Source organism: Gavialis gangeticus, unplaced genomic scaffold, assembly GCF_001723915.1.
Source record: "Gavialis gangeticus isolate Ggan-Ray unplaced genomic scaffold, GavGan_comp1, whole genome shotgun sequence".
Taxonomy (NCBI): Eukaryota; Metazoa; Chordata; order Crocodylia; family Gavialidae; genus Gavialis; species Gavialis gangeticus.
The window spans coordinates 36,693,324-36,713,158 of NW_017729008.1; the positions used below are offsets into that span (position 1 = coordinate 36,693,324).

At 45.5% G+C, this 19,835-nt stretch overlaps 1 protein-coding gene across 1 annotated transcript in view; it reads left to right on the top strand.

Moving 5' to 3' along the window:
* SFMBT2 (Scm-like with four mbt domains 2) overlaps positions 1–19,835 on the top strand; it is a 187,039-nt gene that overhangs the window by 76,235 nt on the left and 90,969 nt on the right. The window lies entirely within an intron of this gene.

The following is a 19,835-nucleotide window of genomic DNA, read 5'->3' on the forward strand; positions in this document are numbered from 1 at the left end:
CCCTCCCCCCTAACCCCCAACCCTTTCCCCTGCTTCAGTTGCCCCCAAAAAAAAAAAAAAAAATCAACCCTGCTTGTGAAAAACACAAATGTTGAATCACATCACGTGTGTTTTGCAGCTGTGCCTTTGTCTGTGTTGGGGGGGGACACCCAGCAAAGTACAGCTATGCGGGAAATTAATAAATAATACATGGCTAAGTTCAGCATTTCTGTTTGGTGCGTATAATTTCATTAGATCCTGTTGTTTGTACTGCAGTAACACCTCTGTCTTGGCCAAGGTCAGGGCCCCATTGTGCTAGAGCCCTTAGTAAAAGATAATTCATACACCAAGAGCTTGCAGTCTAAATAGACAAGAGGAAGGAAGCAATGTTATCAGCGGAGATTAAGCCACTTGTTTAAGGTCACAGAGGAGTCTATGGCAGAAGTGGGAATGAAACCCGGCTCCATGAAGGCCTGCGAAATGCCTTAGCCGTAAGACCAGGCTTCCTGTCTCAATCGGGGTGAATTTCCCTGCACTCAGCAGTCCTGACCGTAGCAGCTGGCTACATCCAGCGGGGTTTCTAGTATGTCTTTCTGACTAGTACATCTAGGAAATGTATTCTAAAAAAAAATAACAAACCCTGGATACCAAAGACAATGTCAAGACCCTCAGAAAACAGCTTTGTGAGCTATAGCTTTGCACCGAGATTTAGGGCTTTGCAGCCTGGGACTGGGAAAAAGCTGTCAGAGCATCAGTGCATCATGATCTCCAGTCCTTTTTTTTTTTTCCCCAACCATGTACTACAAAATTAGAGGAAGGCTGTGGGGGGAAAAAAACTGTAGGAATCTCAAGCTGTCTATACCAGGCAGCGCTTGAACTAGAAATGCTACCTTGGCTAAGGTTGCCCTATGAGGAAACCAAATGCAGATCGTTTGGCTTGGCTTGGCAAAGCTTGCCCTTCTCTTCTCATGCTGGCAAGGGCAAGGAGTGAAGCGAACACAAGACACTTGAGTCCTGGGTGGTGAATAAAATACCTGTGTTGTTTACCATCAATGTGACTGATAGATGGGAAGGGGTCCCCCTCAGTTATAGATACTCCAAAAGAAAAAAAAAAAGAAAAAAAAGGTAAAATTAGTGCTTACTAGGGAACGAGGACTGTGTGATTGCCCCGTCTTCTGGAAGGTAGCTCACTTTTCCTTCTGTTTTTGCAACCCCCTCTTACCCACTGCGGGCAGGGATGATTTGGGGTGTAATATGCCGTACGACTTCTAATAGTATTCTTGCCGCTGAACCGAGCGTTCAACCTGGAGTTCTGCTTGCTGGTCCCCTATCCTGATGGTTGGACTTCAGTCTTTTCTTAATGTTTTAAAACGCCCCCTTTGCTTGTCTTTTCTACTCGCCAGGAGTGACAAAATGCTAGGAATTTACACTCCAGGTTTGCAAGGCCTTGACATTTCTACCCAGATTTTCCATATGTCCACAGTCTTGACTGACTGCATGTTTTCAGGTGGGCCCAGCTGCCGTTCAGACATGCAGCGTGGTCTTCTGAAAATCTGGCTGCTTATTTTAGTGCATCTTTTTTCTGAAGCACTGGGCATTGACTGCGGTTAAGGTATCTGGGCGTTTCCGACTGGGAAGCATTGATGCTTCTGCTGGCACTGGCAGGTTCCTGGCTAGACGATCTCGATTTTCCCCGCAGGGCCTTCAATCACTGAATTCAGGTAGAGAGAGGAATTTTTCCTGGTGCTGGTTGGCATGGTCTGAGTGGTGTGCTGTTTTCTGTTGCAGTGTGGGGCATGATCCTACTCTGATCTTCTGAGAATACCAACGTATTTCCTTATATTGTTGCAATGGCAGGGCATTGGCACTGCTTTTGCATATGGCTTTTGGTAGGGCGGTGTCGGTGTTTCAGGTGCTCTGCCGAGTAGTTGTGGCAGAAGGGTTGAAGTGGCTATTTTGGGGATTCCTTGGATAAGTGGTTGCCTGCAAACACAAGAAACTGGACTGGGGAAGCCTCTTCTGGTCCCATGTCCCTTCTTTAGAAAGATGTCTCGAGATATTCGGAGACCCTGTGACTGTGGTTTGATGTCTCGTGACTGCGTGGTGCTTGGCTTGGTGTGCAGCTTCACTGTTGGGTAGCTGTTTCTTTTCCCTGTCCTTTCCGGTAGGCTTGCTTCGTTTGCCCGTTGCGTCTTTTTGTAGCCTAGACCACTGGTTCTCAACTGGGATCCTGCAGTGTGGCCACTGCTGTCACTGCCATGGCTGTGCAAAAGTGCCCCGTGCGCCCTGGGCACAGCAAGGCTGGGAAGGGCTCCAGTGCGTGTGCTCTTGCCCTGCGTTAGGGTTATCTGATGAGCATAAGGCAGGCAGGAGAGCTGGCTTGTGTTGCAGCCTTTCCCATGTTCTGCTTCCCCTGCTTCGCTCTTGTTTTTGGGAGATACTGTGTTCGGTTGCACCCCAATTGAGAACCACCTAGGTAAACTGAGGCCACACAACAGCCGTTCTCAATCGGGGTGCCACCAAATTTAGAAAAGTTGAGCAACCTAAACAGGTTGAGAAGAATAAGCATGCCTCTTGTGAAATGTGGACTGAGTTGGTCCTTCACAGATCAGATCTAATCCCTTTGCAGGCTGGATTCGACCTGTAGACCATAGATTGCTAATCCCTGACCCGTGAGCATCGTCACAGCATCTTTCTACTGTGCATAACAGGATCTGGGCCGGCACCTTTGAAACATTACTGCAAAAATAATAGTTATAACCAGAAAATTACGTTCCGTAGGGATGTGCGTTTTGGATGTGAATTCCCATCTGAACTTCCCCTAAGCATGGAGCTGGAATTTATAGTTCAAGCCTGCTTCTGGCTCAAAGAGAGGAAAACACATGTTTGGCAAGCATAAAGCGGTGCCCTGGTGGAATATTTCTTGCGATGATGATTATGAATGTGCACCTCTTGCGGAGGATGGAAAGGATCTCCTGGGGCCTGGCTGGGCCATTCATTTCAGGGAGGATGTGTGATGAATGTCCAGAAGGCCCTCCAGGTTCTGATTTGCAGCGTTTACGTCACACTTCCAAGAGGCTCTAAAGTGATTAAGTAGGATTCGATCATTAGGAGCCAGGCGATATAATTCAGATTAATTGCAGAATATGTTGCAAAGCAAAGAAAGAATATGAGACGGGGTTTTCTGCATACATTTCTGGTTTTACAGGATGTCAAGAGAAAAAGGTAATGAGGAAACTTGGTTGATTTAGATCTTTTCTTGACAGGGATTTGGAAAAAGATTGGGTTTACATCATGGGACTGGAAGTGATGGGTTGAAATGCAGCTGGGAGCCACTTGGTGCTGGGGCGTGGACCAAACCTTGGTCTTCTGTGCCCTGACCAGTGCTCAAACTGTGGAGGGTGCAGCCTGTACTTCTGGCTGGGCTTTGAAAGGAAGTAATGGCCCCTGCTGCGTTTTTGACGCTATCATCAGGAGTATTTAAGACTGAATCCTAAGGAGATGGTGGCACCTCCAACTAGTAAGCCCCTACAGGCCTGAAAAGTGGCAGGTTTGAAAACCTCCTCTTGTTCTTAGGTGGCCCTCCACCCATGCTGTTTTTTTGTTGGCCCCATGCTGAAGGTTGTGTGGCATCTTGGCCTGGATATCTAAAAGCAAAGACACCCTAAACATCTGCGTTAGGCTGAAGTCCCGTGCCCTGTTTCACATAAGTCATCAGCAGATCTAGGAGCAGACCCCATGCATTAGTCTGCCTCAGGTTGCGATACTTGACCCACTTGCCAGTGCTCTCTTCCCTTTTTTTGCAGTGGGGTTTTTGCACAGACTCAGAGGTGTTTCCGTGTGAGGAAGGTTTTATTTTGATCTCCGTTCTGATTTTCTCAGTTGTCCTTCCTCATTCTTTTAAACGATGTGCGGTTACCTACACCATGTCCGATGCTGCTTCTCTCTAATCGTTCTCACATTCGTTTGTGTAGGAATTGAAATACAAAGGTCAATAATAGACAACAATTCTTAATGTCACAAGTGTGTGTAGTTAGATGTGGCTCTTTATTGTAGGCACTGACATTGCCCCGGGGGGGGTGGGGGGAACTAAACCAATAAACAGTGCAGCAAAATGGTTTGTTCTTTGCATAAGGACATGGTGTTGCTGTAAAGTTGTTAGATTTTACAGACCTGTCTCCAAAGGATTGCTTGCAGAATGTGGATGCGGGACTTAGAAGTGAGAAAAGGCACTTAGTGTAAGAGATAATTGGATCGAGTTTGCAGGCGTGAGGCCAGTGCCTCGGGCGTGATATTTATGCTTTAACAACTTTCCCTCGCATGCAGTTCTGTCGTTTGTAGAGGTGCTTACAGTGCAGAATCAATTTGGGGCCAGCCTAAAAAAAACTGCAGTTGGGAGGATATAAAATGTGTTTCTTTGCTTAACTAGCAAAGAAGAGTCAAAAGGGTGTGGCTTTCACCTTTGGATCAGGTTCCAGCTGCATTCAAATCCAGATACGGATTAAATTCTGCCTAGCCGTCCCTGCAGGTAGCTCATCATGGCTAACCTCTTTCCACCTTGGCTGGGCCAATGCTCCTGCAGGGAGCAAAGCTGGAGGTTCCCGGCTGGAGGATCTTGCCCCTCCACTCGGGGTCAGACTGATCAACATGTTTGGGGTCAGGAAGGAGTTTTACCCCATGGTCAGATTGGGAGGGGCTGTGGGGGTTTTTGCCTTCCTCTGTAGCATGGAGCATGACCCTCTATGTGGGATCTCTTGGGCATATATTGAATCAGCGTTTCATAAAAGCAGGATGTTGGCTGCCGCGGTTCCCTTGCTATACCTGGAGCAGGTAAGGTGTTAGTTCGATGTTGAGTCGGGGTTGATGCTAGTCTTTATATAGAGTTGAGATGATGGTTGTATGCGATGTTTTGGATTGGGACGATTCGATCCTGCCTCAGGCAGGGGGTTGGACTGGGTGACCTCTGGAGGTCCCTTCCAGCCCAACTTCTCCATTGACTCTATAATAAGAGCTCTCCTATAGTGGTTTCCTAGACAAAATGTGTCTAGAAGATTGGAAATGATACAGGCTTTTACTGCTGGTGGGTTGGTCACGTTACCACAAATGACTCATGTAAATTCATTCTCAAGGCTTCGTTTCTGATAGTCCCTGTAAAAAAGCATGGAGCGCTTGATATCGTGGGCAGCAAAGATCACCAAGAATTGTTCTCATTTGCACGTGGCAAAGAGATCCCATGCTGTAGGACCACGCCATAGTTATAGGAGCCTTTGTCTTCTCCAGACTGCAGGATGGCAGTACATTTAACAGTGGCCCATGGCTTCAGTCTGTTAAGAAATATGTGATTTGCGGTCCTTTCTTAGGATCTTTTGAGAGTATTTTTAAATTCGAATGAATTTTCCTTTTGGAACAAGGCATTGGCATTTTACCCTCTGATTATCTGTGCCATGTCATCAGGTTATAAGATGCTTTCTGGATGTGGTGGTCTAGAGGGATTGGAGTAGAAATTGTGGACTGCTCTGGACATATGGGTGTATCCCAGCGAACGCGGGTGTGCGGTTTGCAGCACCTCAGACCCATTCGAGGCACTGCAAACTGCACGTGGTGCACGTGCTCCCATTTGCCATGCTGCTAATTTGCAGCACGGTGGGCTGTTTTGACATGGTGTCAAAAAAAAACACTGCTAAAAAACCGGCATGGCACACATCAGTAGTGTGCACTGCTGAAAACGGAGCCTGGCTGGCCAAGGACTCCTGCTGCCTGGGAGGCTCCCAGAGCCCCTGGTAAGGCTTCCTCTACCCTACCCAGCTCAATTTGCCACATGCCGGAGCACGAGTGCAAGGGTGTGCCCAGGGGCAAATAGCAGCAGCACAGATATTTGTAGCTGCTATCAGTCCCATGGGAAACATGCTCCCCTGCACGTGCGCTCTCGTCGGGACGCACCCGTGGTTGCCAGTGAATGCAGGAGACTGGACTCGGTTGCCATTCCAGCTTTCTGTTCCAGTCTGCCTCTGAGCTCAGCAGCTTATAAAGTGCTTCAAGAAACATCTAAAAATAGAGCTGGAAGGGACCTCAGGAAGTCCTTTAGTCCTGCTTCCTCCTCAAGGAAGGATTATCCTTGTCTAAACCATTCTTGACTAGTGTTTGTCTGACTGCTTTTAAAGACTTACAAGGGTAGTTGGAAACATCTGTAGGAAATCCCTTCCATTGCTTCTCCATTCTCAGAGTAAGAAACTTTTCCCTAATACCCCACCTATGTTTTCCTTGTTGCAATTGGAGACCATTACTCCTTGTCCCCTCTGCAGCCACAGAGACTAGCTTGTCGCCATGCACTTCATAGCCACCTCTGAGATATTTGAAGACTATTTAATTGAATGTCTTCTCAGTCCTCTCTTGTCCAAATTCAGTCATCCGAATTCTTTCAGCCTTTTTTCATAAGTGTTTTGCTTTCCACAATTCGGTTCACTGTTGTTGCTTTCTACTGGATTTTTCCTAATTTGTCCACATCTTCAAGTGTGGTGGCAAGAGCTGGCTGAGGCCTCACCAGTGGTGAATAGTATGACTTCCCTTGACTTGCAAGTGGCATCCTCTGATGCATCCCAGACTGCTGTTGGTTTTTTATACAGCAAGTGCACGCTGCTAGCTCATATTCAGCTTGCAGTCTTCTCTGACCCCTTGTTTTTTCTCTTCAATACTGCAGCCTACCCAGCTGTTCCCCGACCTATATTTGTGCCTGTGATTTTTGTGATCCAAGAGCAGAACTTTATACTTATCCTTACTGATTAATTTTGGATCACTTCTCCGGTTCGGGATCACTTTGAATCCCAATACTATACCCCAAAGCTTCCCATCATCTGCAGATTGGCTAAGTGCGCACTCAATAGCATCCTTCAAATCCTTAATGAAGATATTAAACAGTACCAGACCCAGGACAGACCCCAGTAACAGCAGATCTGAAGACTGTTCTTCAGAGTGAAACTGTAGGTTTTTAAATACTTTTAATACCACCATGTCCAAAAAACCAATAGCATTCTGGTTTCTTCTGCATTTGGTTTAATGCAGGTAGCAGAGTCCCCATCTCCAGGCACAGATAAAGAAATCTGCCAGGATTTCTGCTCTTGGACATGTCTCTGAGGACTTCTTTTATGGTCAATGGAAAGACTTCAGTGACACTTGGACCAGGTCCACAAAGAAAAGTAAACTTCATTGGAGTGATGCAAGCTACAGACCTGGCCCCTGGATACCTCTGGCTGCCCAGGTTTGTTTTCTGCTTTGTTGAACTAACTCTGAAAACAAAGCTGGATTAAAAACTGATGCTATCCATCATCAAATTCTGCTCCTAAACAAGCCACATGTTCAATTACTCTGCTGTAAATCTGGATTAATCCCATTGTTGATGGGGGATATCCCAGAATGACACAGCCAGCGATTCGGCCCCAAGGCTGGACTTCTGCTGGAAATGCAGCAGCTCAACCTGGAGATGACAGTTTAGTAGGGTTTTGCTTTTCTTAGAATACATTTTTACAGTTCATTGGGTCTCTCTTTCTAGCTGTTGATGGTATTGAAATCATTTGAGCTGGATTCTGGCTTCATGCACACCACCCCTGAGGGTAATTTGCAAGTGGAACAGCCTTCTGAGAGGTATACCAGACTCCACTGAGTCGGACATGGGTGAAACTCTGTGGCCAGCGTTGTGCAGAGGGTCAGATTAAATCAGTGATGCTTTACGTTTTGGCCCCATGGGCCAGATGAATGGTGCAGCGGCAGGACTGGGCCCCAGGCACCAGGATCAGGCCATACACTGCCTTGCAAGGATTGGGCCCCTCATGCACTGATCAGTCCTGCACTGCCTCCGCCTGGCCCAGCGTGCCAGGATGCGGCCCCGTGCTGCTTCTGCTGGGCCCTGTGTGCCAATAGCTCACAGGACCACATTATCCAGCCCATGAGCCTCCCCATGGGTCTGGAAACTCAGTAGCAGGGGATGGCCACCACCCCCTTGCCACCAAATTTTTGGACCCTTGGAGTGCTGTGGGGTGCATGATACAACTCCATGGGCCAGATCTGGTAATCGGCTGAAGTATGGCAGCACGTTCATGCGCAGAAGGTCTTTTGGGTCTCTGAGTGAGCTGTCTAAAGGTTGCTCTTCCAGGTTCGCAGCTGAGTAAGCACTGTAAATATAATGGATCTGTTCCTGTTATTTAATGCTTCCTAATCTTTATTAGAAGGAGGATGATTAAAAAACATGTGTCTGATGAAATTAGCTTTGATTCATTGGGACACGCTGACGAGGAGGCGCAGCCAAGGCTGGAAAACTTGCATGCTTGCAGTGCATTCAGTCCCTGTTTTTGGTTGTTTTTTTCCAGTCCCTGGGAAGTGTTGAGTATTCTCGACTCGTATTCGGGGACCAGGCTAGTCACTTCCAGCAGGGATGTTTCTCTTTCCTTCCACTTGAAGCAAGTTGGTGAAGTTCTTATTTCTTCTCCTAGAGTTTAGAATTGGGGAAGGGTCCCTTGAGTCGCTCCGGCCCCAGCTGCAGTCGCAGACTTGTTCAGTGTAATATATTTTATTAGAGTTTTGCCCCGCGTAATAATAAATGGCCCCGCTTAACATGACACCGCTGCTTCCATTTGTGGATACGGCATTCGTATTTACCCTGGAAGGCAATGGTGAAAGGCCGCTGAAACAAGGGGGCACTCCTGCAACAAAAGTCGGGGAGGAGAGGGAATTGCAGGACTGGGTTACTTCCATAACCGTGACCACATGCCCCCTCTTCCCCCCTGTCTCTCTCTCCCTCTTTGTCCCTCCTTATCTTTTATATTCTAATTTCTCTCTCCTTATACTCTGCCTCCTGCATGTCCTTTTACAGCATCTGATGAAGTGAGCTATGGCTCACAAAAGTTTGGGGGGGGGGTGTGTGTGTGTGTGTGTGTGTCAACTTTAGTTAGTCTATAAGGTGCAAATCCACCCAGCCTCTGACTTCCATAAACCAGGGAGATGATGGCAGAGAGCTTCCTCATCTTCTGGCTTTCCTGTTTCTCTCCAGTTCACGCACAGATTAGAGCAGTAGTACACAGTCGTTTAATGGCCCTGATTTTCAGGCACTTCAGGTGTTGCGCCTCAGTAATTCTCCAGCTGTCCGGTGCCATTTGCTGTTGTGTGAATTCTTTAACGGGCTCTGGGAACAGACTGTGACAAGAGTAAATAGAGCAGATAAATTTGCTCATGTATTTTATCTGCATAATCTGATTGCATTTTATACATAATGCTGCCTAGATAAAGCAAAGCCGTTTTCCATTACCAAATTCCTTTCCTTTTTATTTATTTTTTTATTTGCCATGACACGGTGCTAGTAGGATATTGACTTTAACCGAAGGGAAGTAATTAATCTCAGTGCTTACGAGGTAGATCATTTATTGCGGCTTGTATTACAGGGATTGTCAGGATAACTGGAGCGGTTGCTTCTTTGTCAATCAAGGCGAGCTGATGAGGGTTAATAGCACGTGGATTACAACAGTGCCCTGGATTTATTAGCAAATTTTCTTTTCAAATCCTGGACAATTTAATTTGTAAATAGAAGAATACCAGTGGCTGCTCAGAGAGAGTCTGTTAGCTGGAAAGGTAATATTATAGAAGCAAACAGTTGAGCTTAGCAAGAGCAAACTCCACAATGATAACTGATGGTGACCTTTGCACAATATATTCTTTGTTAGGTGAGGTGTGACATTCTGTCCAGCCTGATACAGTGGTGTTGTAGGGAGTTAATGCTTCTCAGACGTAGCTGGGAGATGGAAGCATTTATGCTGTGAAGACGCTCCGAATTAGTAATGGTACTTAAGACAAAAATAGTAAGTTTATTGGGCGCAAGAGGGAGAAGATGCGGGGGGAAGAGAATAATGGCTATTTAATAAGAGTGCATGAATTAAAGGGTTTGAAGAAGTGAGGTCTTTTGTGGGCAGCGGGCCAGATTTTCACTTACAGCCCATTTATAAAGGGTTAACAGAGTCACGTGGCTAAAATAATCTACTGGTTGTTGGATGGAGCCCAGTGGATAAATAGGCTGCTTACTGCTACTACTTCCGTGGAAAAATAATGTTTCCCCCATGTCTTGATTTGCTTATAACCATCTATATACCTATTACTCGTGTCTGTATCCTCTATTATGTGTTAACCCTTTTAGAAGTTCCTGTTAAGAGAACCTTAATATTAAGTGCAGCCAACTCCAGGTATCTCTTCTGAATACAGACAGTCTTTGACATAGGATTATTTACAGGTTTCGGTTTCCAGGAAATTCCAGCATTTAAAGTTTTCTTCTGATGCATCACAGACTCCAAGAAAATTGTGGAGAAAAGGCTGTTTGTGCGATTGGAAGGTATTTGTATACGTCAGTGTTACATGGTTCATAAAGATGTTGGTTAAACACACATTCATGGCATTTTGCTGCAGCACATTATTCTTCTTGGAGTTTTGTGACCATATATAAAATTAAATGAATCAAAAGGAGAAATGCAAGTAATGAGTTTTTCTTCTGTTAAAAACAAATGTGTTTTTGCATTACCAAAAAGTACACGTTTTGACCTTATGAAATGTGTTGACAGATTGAAATGTTGGGATATTTTTTTTCTTTGTTTCACAGGAAGTTTCAAATGTCAGCTTTTTGTTCTGGCTCATCTTTTTTTAAACATTAGTATACCTTACTAGTAAGTAGTTCAGTTATTATCCCTTTTGGTCATTAGAATCACAGGTGGGCTCATTGTGTTAATCAGTAAAGTTAATGGGAAAAATCAGCACGTCTTAATATATAATTCATCTAAGGACCTCAAATAAGTCGTAGCATGTTAAATATTTTTTTGTCCCCGTTTTACAGATTGGGGAGTTGAGGCACAATGAAGTTTAGGGTTTAATTGTTGTCTTGATAGGGATTTGGATCAGGCTAAGGGCCAGATGCACAAAGGTGAGTAGGAACCAGGCACCTAGTTCTCCGAGCTAGCTGTTGACATAGCTGGGTTTTATTTCAGTGGTATCCTCCCTCTCCTCCATTTGCTCTATAAATACTAGACTAGACCACTGCAATTCTTTGGAATAGGTAGGATTCAGGATGCTTTTTCATGAAGTTACTTAAAGACCTCGGTTATATGCTTTGCTTTAGGGATGAACCAAATACATATGGCTTTTCTACTGTATACCTTTCAAATGGAGTCATGCATGAGATGAAGCCCTGAAAACCTCATGAGCTTGAGGTTTGGTGAAGAAATCATGTTCTCTGAAATATCTGCCCTTAATGCTGGACTCCCCAGCTTCCCCTTTTTGTGAGTTTTTTATGGCCTATTCTAGCAAGCCTGAACCCAAATAGCCCCCACATTCGGGGAGGCAAAAGCAGCAAAGGGGACTAACGCTTCTTCGACTGCTGAGAAATCTTTTGGTCATTGAAGGCAGCAGGGACTCTAAACCGTCTGCTTCTGGGATTTACTGCCTTTCTGAGCTGCAGCCATTGCCTTCAATGGCCTGGAGTTCTCATACGGGCCTTAGACTCGGGTTTAATGGTGCAATGAGTGATATATAGATATATACAGATATTTATAGATATCTCTATATAGCTATCGATAGATATATAGAGATCTATTGATAGATATATAGATCTAGATAGATAGATATCTCTATATACAGATATATAGAATCTCACTCTTTGTGCCATTTATTTTTATATATAATATAATATAAATACATTGTATGGTGTCACAGACTCCTTCCAAATGCATATCACTTCTGACTTCCACCTGGCTGGCGTTTCATTTGACTGCACTAGAGGCAGGTAGCCTCTGGCTCCTCATTTGCTCCTGCTGTAGTTACATTAAAGCAGATTAACACCTGAAACGAAAATATATTTCCCTGTTCCTACTCCTATCTCCATCCTCATCAGTACCGGTTGGATGTCTATGAATGAAGCTTATTCCCTGGGCAGCTCTACATCCCCAGCACTCAGCAGAGTGACCTCTTTATTCAGAGACGTGACTGAATTACGTATGCACGAAGGAAAGTGGAGTTTACGCGGCTCCCAGAATGAATGACTGTTATTCTAGAAAGCTGCATTTCCTTTCAGTAACATGATGCTGCCTGGCGTTTATGGAAATATTTTCCCTGTATATTATGGCACTGCAAGTATTTTTCGGAGCCAAGGAGTGAAGCAAAGAAGTACTATAGCTAGGCATAAAGACAATCTAACTGAAGGAAGTTATGTTCGCCTACCGTAGAGTACGGTTGAAGCTGGCTTTGAATTGTCCTGATAGTGGTAATGACAAGGATCTTATGACCCTCAACCATTACTACAGCTGAAAGAGAGAGTTCACCACTTGGACTGCACAGGCCCAGCATTCAGATTTGGGAGTCAGAGCTGTAAAAACCCCAAGGCTGGCTTAAACAAAAAAGATTTTTTCTTTTTTCCCCCCTTCGTCATTCTGGTGCTTTATATTGCCCTTCTGTTTTTTGAGTTTTTAAGGTTAAATTTTTCCTCTACCGTTAGAAATTTACCCTGGTGAAGGGAAAAGAAAGAAATGCAGAACTCTCCTATGCTTCCACAAGTCTAGGGCAGGGATGGCAGATGTAAATCGGTTGGAGGGCTGCAATCCCCACTCTTCAGGGCTAAGGACAGACAGTCAAAAAGCCCGAGGCTGAATCAGTTCAATCTTCGCAGGTTAGTCCAAGCTGCATAGATTGAACTGATAAGCAAGTGAACAGACATTCACTTTTGATTCTGAAAATGCAGCCACATGCCCGCAGTGGCTCAGGCCAGAAGCTGGGGGGCGCTAGAGCATGTCTCCCTGCTCGGCTGGAGCAGACAGCCAAGGCTAGCCTGCCCTCCCTGTGATGGGGAGGTTTGCAGGGGAGGTGCAAAGCATCCTGGGATGCTGAGGGACTGTGAGTTAACTTGAATCTGGAGGGGATCTGGGACAGAAGTTCAATAAACTAGTTTAATCTAAATCAGTTAAGTCTAATACTACATCCATCCTGGTTGATCTTAAACCAGTTTGGGCTATTTTGCAAGTGGTTTATGCACACTGAACTTCTGTTGTATTACAGATTTGAACCAGTTTCTGATCCCTTACACCGTTTTATGTGTAATTTCTGTCCCTAGCACAGGTGTCCAAGAGCCACACTCATAATTTTTCACCAAAATTTCTTCTTTCTTCAGTTAGCTCAGTTTACACTTGGCAGCGCACCAGTTTTTCACATTTAAGAGCAGGTTGCAGCCCTGCAATTCAGCTGGCGCACTTCAGCATAATATGGCAGTCAATGCTGAAAGTCAGCATCGTCCAAGAACTGATTGAACTGCTGATGGTTGAGAATCCTGGCTTTTTACTATAACATTCGTCACAGAGTTTTAGCCCAGGGAGCTTCTTGAGGCAGGTTGCAATGAAAAACACGAAGCTAATGGTCTCGATTGACACTCTGCTTTGCTTTCAAGTTTTGCCACAAATCTTCCTCCCTTCCTTCCTGCTCAGGGAGGAGCCCCATCTGTTGCAACACTCGCTGTCCTTTTTCAGTCCTCACCTAACTTGTCCAAAGTTGTGGTCACCCTGTTGAAAACGTCTTTTCCTGTTGTTGTGCCTTTCATTGGCACTAACACCACAAACTCCTTGGCCACATTCATATCTTGATCAACGCCCCGAATGAATGCAGCAAGCTGTGCAGCATTGGTCACATCGGTGCTTTCATCAGTTGCTATTGAAAAGGAAACAACAGGCAGCCCACAGCAGATTAATATTAATTTTCTACATTTTTTAGGGGCCCTGTGGGCTGGATAGAACGGCTTGGCGGGCTGCGTTTTGTCCACCCCTGTGTTAGGGGCTGGACGGGGCTTTAGAAGCTCATTGGGTCCAGCCCTCCTGCACGTGGGCAGGAAAGATGGCTGGCGTCAAATGACCCTAGCAAGATGGGCGTCAAGACATTTTTGAAGATCGCCAGGGTGGGTGACTGCACCATCTCTGGGGGGAACTTGTTCCAGACCCTCAGCACTCAACTTGTAAAGAAGTTTTTCCTTGCATCCAATTTGAAGCGATCTTCAATTAGTTTGTGCCCATGAGAACCCCCATTTTTTTTTAAACACCTGATGCTCCTTGTCCACTTCCCTCTTCCTAGACATAGTATGTGGCTTACAGCTAGCACCAATACACAAGATGAGACACCTGTGTAACTCTGCTGCCAGGCAGTGGACTGCTGTACACGATCCCTGGATGAAGTCGTCTAGTCCTCATAACAACTCTTACTGCTCTGGATGCAAGGGGCACTTCACTGCAGGGGAACTGAGTCCAGATCCCTCATGACCTTCACAAAATGTGTGCGCTAATAACCTCCACAATTCTGATGAGAGATCCTGTGGACACAAAATCAGGTCCACCTGACCCTTTACATGCTTTACACTTACCAACATTACCAACAAGCAGTAAAAAAATGGGCAGAGGTGGCCACTAGCTTGCCCAAAATGCATTCTAGCAAGGCTATTCAAAGGGATACCTGATGTTACCAATGGCAAAAAAGCTGGCTAGATCCCCGTCATGTAACCAGACTATAGGGGGGAGCAAGGCCGATAGAGTTTGGCTTGCCATGTGGCCAGAGTTCAAGCACTGTGGTGCTCCTCAGTGCTGCTGCTGTGAGCACGACCCAGTGGGCAGCTAGTGTTTAATTAAAAAAATATATATGGTGACTGTTGCAACAAGGGTGGGAAGCCCCACCACATAAACCAGAGCAGGGGCTTCTGCCCACAGAGCTGCAGCAAGCCAGCTTTCCTCTGGGTATGGCTGCCATTGTGATAAGCCCTGTAAAGCAAGAGCCGGGGCTCCAGCCTGGGGTTTTCCTGGGGCTCCAGTGCCCCCGCTCTTGCTGGGCACTGGGCTGCCACAGTAGCAAGCCAGGCTCTTTCCCATGACGCTCTTTCCTGGTGCTGGGCTGTCTCCACGGGAAGCCCTGCCACGGGAGCCAGAGTCGAAACCAAAGGCTGTGGGGTATATGTGTGGCCTCCCTGATATCGAGGGATGGCGAGTCTGGTTCAGTGATACAGTTCCCATCCCCGCAATTGGTTCAACTGGAGTCTGATGGTTACACAAGCAGAGAGGAACTGAAGAGGGACAGACACCGAGAATGCTGAAAAAGACGGAGCCATTTATAATTTTTTTTTTCTTTTCTGGTTATTGCTACGCTTTACATTTTAAAGGTCATAAATCTTTTGGTTTCAGCAGAGAAATTATGCAAAACTGGCGTTGCATAATACAGAAGGGAGTTAGAGGCTAGTTTAACCATTTTATATTGGCTAAAGTACAGTTGCTTTTTAAATGGCCTAATTTACATACATCTGCAAGATCTCTGGATCTGTAAAACCAACCGCATAAGTCAGTGAAATTAGAGACTGGGGTTTTTAAAGAAAGTGCGTAGCCCAGCGGTGGACACAGCACTAGGACTCCTGAGCTCTGAGCCTGTCTCTAAGTTTGTGGCTTGGTACGTCACTTGGGTCCTGATCCAAAATTTGTGAGTTAGCAGACACCCATTGACTTCAGTGGTCTTTTGGATCAAGCTTGCCCAGAAAAGCAGCCGCCAGTTTTGGCTCGCCAGTTTGAGATTCAGCAAGTGTGCTGTTTGGTGCTGAGTTCCCTAGGCTGTCTTTGAATCCAGTAGAAATTGTGAGTGCTCAGTACTGTTGGCTCTTACGTTCCAGTTGGGCAACCAGACTTAATGCAAATATTTGGCAATTTGGTCCTTGATCTCTCTGCTCTCAGGTACCTGATTCATAATATGGAGACAGTGGAAGTGTCCTGCCTTCTTGGGATGGGAGGGACATAGTGCAAAGTTGAGAGCCTGCCATGTTATGCAAAATGCTGCAAAACCTTCATGCAGTGAAGCACTTGAAAAATTGAGTTTCTGGGAGCAGTGCATCGGCTAAGAAACATTGATAACCCTCTTGCTGCTCAGAAACACTCCGCTCACCCTTGACTATAAGACCACATTGTGAAGAGCATTAACGTGAATTGTGGATTGGCATAAGTCCCCTCCGAAGCAATGGTGTACCCCAGGCTTGGGTTCATGTCCAGTGTAAAATGTGGAGGGCTTCATTCCACCTGTTCCTTCCAGGGAATGAAGGAACAGGGAGACCCTCTTTCCTTGGGTGTGTTGACCAGTGCCTAGCTGGGCAGGGGGAATAGGGAAATAAGTCACGTCATCTCATAAGGTGCAGTCAGATTGCTTCCATCCCTGGAGAAATAAGGAAAAACAGGCTACTTCTGGGGCTGCGCTGTTTACCAAGTGTTGCCAGTGGTTCCTGTTTAGGCACCATATTTGGACCTTTGGTGGCATTTGGTGGCTTTGTTTTTTAAAAAACTCTTTTAGTGTGTTAAATTCAGTTCTGCGTCTGCAAACGTCACTGCGCACTCTGCTGTTGACATTAGCTGGAGCTTCGGTCTTGTAGTACTTGGCCCTGTACTAGCAGTGTTGTTATTAGATGGCTCAGAAATATTAGGATAAATTGTTAGATAGTCTTATTTCTATGACATACTGGATTTTATTCCTGTGTTTTAAGTGTGGCTGTATCCAGGAGCTTTCAAATGTTACTTGGCTGCTTTTGAAAGCCCCTAAGCTCCTGGAGAAATGAACTTGCCGGAAAATTAATAGACCTGATTTGCAAATGTTCAGAAAGCGTTTGGATTCCCATTCATCTGACTTTAGAACTATAACAGCATTGTCACTGCTGCCAGTGAATTAACTCAAAGCTATTCCCTTGCCTGCAAAGCAGGGTGGAAGGATGGGCGGGTACTTCATGGGTCTTTCCAGAGCTTTGGGCTGAGGGTCTCTGTGGTCTGATCAGAAAGGGGTGGGCCCTGCTTGCCTTCAGAATGAAGCTGGGATTCACATCTTGCTCTCCCCATCGAATTTGCTTGGGGAAGAATGAGAAACGGAAAATCTGTAGCAGCCTTTGTCTTAGTGACCAGTGGGAATATGTGCTGTTTTAATTCTGAGACTGTTCAAGGAGCTCCCCAGCTCTTACTGTGAGTTAGAGATGACTCCAGCTCTTTAACTTACATACCAGGCATGTCTACATGTGCATTTACTGCACAATAACTTACTGCTCAGTAAGTTACTGTGCATCAAGAACTTTTTACACTGGCATCTACACATGCAGGCATTACAGGGCAGTAACATGGTGTGTGGACTGACTTGGGAGTAAAGTTAGTCCCAAGTCAGTCCACACGCACAATGTTACTGAGCAGTAACTGTATGTAGTAACATGTGCCTTACTGTCCAGTAACTAACTGGGTGTAAATTTGCTATCTGCATCACGCAGGTAGCAAATTTAACTCCCAAGTCAGCATAAGTCGCTATAGTTACTGTGCAGTACGGGTGTGCACTTGTAGATGTGGTCCTGTACTGTGCAGCAAATTTTGGTTACTGCTCAGTAACCATGCAAGTGTAAATGCACCCTCTGCTTCCCAAGGCCCCGTGTGAGAAGCTCCCCAGGGTCCAGTGTAGAAGGCATCAGGTTTTTGTCATCTTAACTATAGCATGGGCTTATTGGGTGGATTGGGGGCCAGGCAGTTAGGGATACTTCTTTTTAAAGGGCAGGTTTCCTTGAAACCTTTGTGCTCATGTCCTTCTACGTACAGTTGACAGGTCTGTAAATTTGAATGTGTCCCCTTCTCCACCCCAGGTGCCTGGCTGTAGGTGCAAACCTGCCTGTTAGAGGGGCAGGGACTCAAAATTTCACCTACCACTGCTTTTGCAGGCATAAGTGTAGGCAGCAGTTGTGTATATCCCATGTCCTAAAGGGCAGGTGCCCTTTTAGAAAATCTGGCATGTAACAGGTGTGTATGCCTGGGTTTCCTCCTCCTGCCTACCTTCCCCAAGTGCTGCTAGAGGTTAATTCACTAAGGCTTCTAAAGTGCTTAGAAAGCACAAAATGGCAAATGCGATGCTGAAGTGCAGAGCATTAGGAAGTGATTTGCAAGCAGCTGGAAGGGAAGTTTCTTTTGGGGCTAACCCAAAAGCTTCTCGAAGTGCAGACAAAGGATTTGACAGGTTTGGGTCAAATCCTCCAGTGGTGTAAGATGGTGTAGCTTCATGGATGTAACTAGAGCCATGCCTGGCAATATTGATGAAGAATATGATCCAGTATTTTTAGAACAGGTGAACAGATTTCAATACATTTTCAAGGGCTTTTTCTGAACAAAGCTTCCAATTTTTAGTCGATTTAAAGTTTTTTCTTAAAGTTTGCTAATGTTGCTATACTTAGAGCTATGCCTTTTGTTTATCAACCTGTTCTCTAACAACACCAGAGTTAAGCTGGAGCTGGAAAAAGTCTGATCTCCGTAACTCCCATTTGTAGCAGGTATAATTAGAATTCATCCTCTGAGTTTCTTACTTGCAGATGCATGAGACAAATTACAGGGGGCCTTTTATACTCTGTGAAGCTGAATCCAATTTTTTTTTCCAAATGGTCTAAGGGATTTTGGTACTCAATTTCCACACATTTTAAAAGGAATTTGGACATTTAAATCCCAGAGGCAGCTATGCAAATTCTGGCTTAAAGCTTATACGTTGATGTTGAATCCTAAGGAAATACAGATTTGTGGCGTTTCTCTCCAAAAGAGTGGATCAGACTTTGTGAAACAGAACAGAACTTGGGGAGTTTAGTTCTTAGTTTTTCTAAATGTCAGGGAGTTTGCACAATATTGGCCTCCCAGACATAGATGTGCCTGTGCCTTTTCTTCTCTGTGATCATTTATGAAATGTGCAGAAATAGCTGTTAAGCTAAACATGAGCCTGTGAGGTAGTAGGAAGTGTGTGGTTGCACATACGGTTGCAAGAAAACAGTTGGGATGATTAAGTCGTTATCATTTTCAGCTGGTGTGAATCAGTGTAATTGATTTCACTGACTTTCACTGATTTATGTCTACCTGAGGATTTGGAGAGGGGGTGTGTGTGCGTGCATGCATGTGTTGCATCTAAAACTTTAAACTGTTTGTGGCGAGATGGTAGGGGGTGCTACTACGCTGAGCCACCCACCTCACTGTGCCTGGCCCAAAACCATGCTTTGGGAGTCTCCCCAGGGCACCTATGCCCAACCGTCCCCCTTTCTGGAGACCTTCTGCAACCCTGGGGTAATACTGCTACCACCTGGGTACTGACTGGTCTCAATTAGGGCTTTCTGCAGCCTGGGGTACACAGACCCAGCCAGCCTTGGGGGTGCTTTGCCCCCTGGAAGTATTTCTGGGTGCTCCTTGTAGCCTGAAGCATTTCAGTATATTCTCAGGTAGGACTGAATTAATTTTTAATTAATAAACTGCTGAGCACTGCTAGGAGTGAAATGCCATCTGACCCCTCTCTACCCAGGCATACACAGCTAGGCATGCTGAGCAAGATAGCCTTTTTATTAATCAGAGAGAGGATGGGGGAGGGGTACTGGACAGAAAAAAATTAAAAGAAAAAGGCCTTGAGCAAAACAGAGTGGGCTTGATGGCCCTTTTGATCCACAGCTAAAGTTACATAACCCTAAGTTGCTGAGTAAATTTCAGGTAAGTTACTCACATGTTCATCCAGAGACTGAGAGAGCTCTGGAGGCTTCTGCTTGTTTCTGTGTCCCAAAATGACTGCCGTCCCCTTCTCCAAAATGCCTGCTCCAGGACAAAGGAAAGAGCAAGCTCTCCCCTCCTGTAAGAATTTTTACAGCCCAGTCCCCTAGGTGACCAGGTTGAGACCAGACAGTGTGAAAAAATAGAAGGGGCTGGGCTGCCCCAATAGAGGTGAGGCAGACAAAAGAGGATTTCTTTACACCTTTGGCTGTGTTTTCTCTGGCGCACAGAAAAAACACAAAGCTGAAAAGC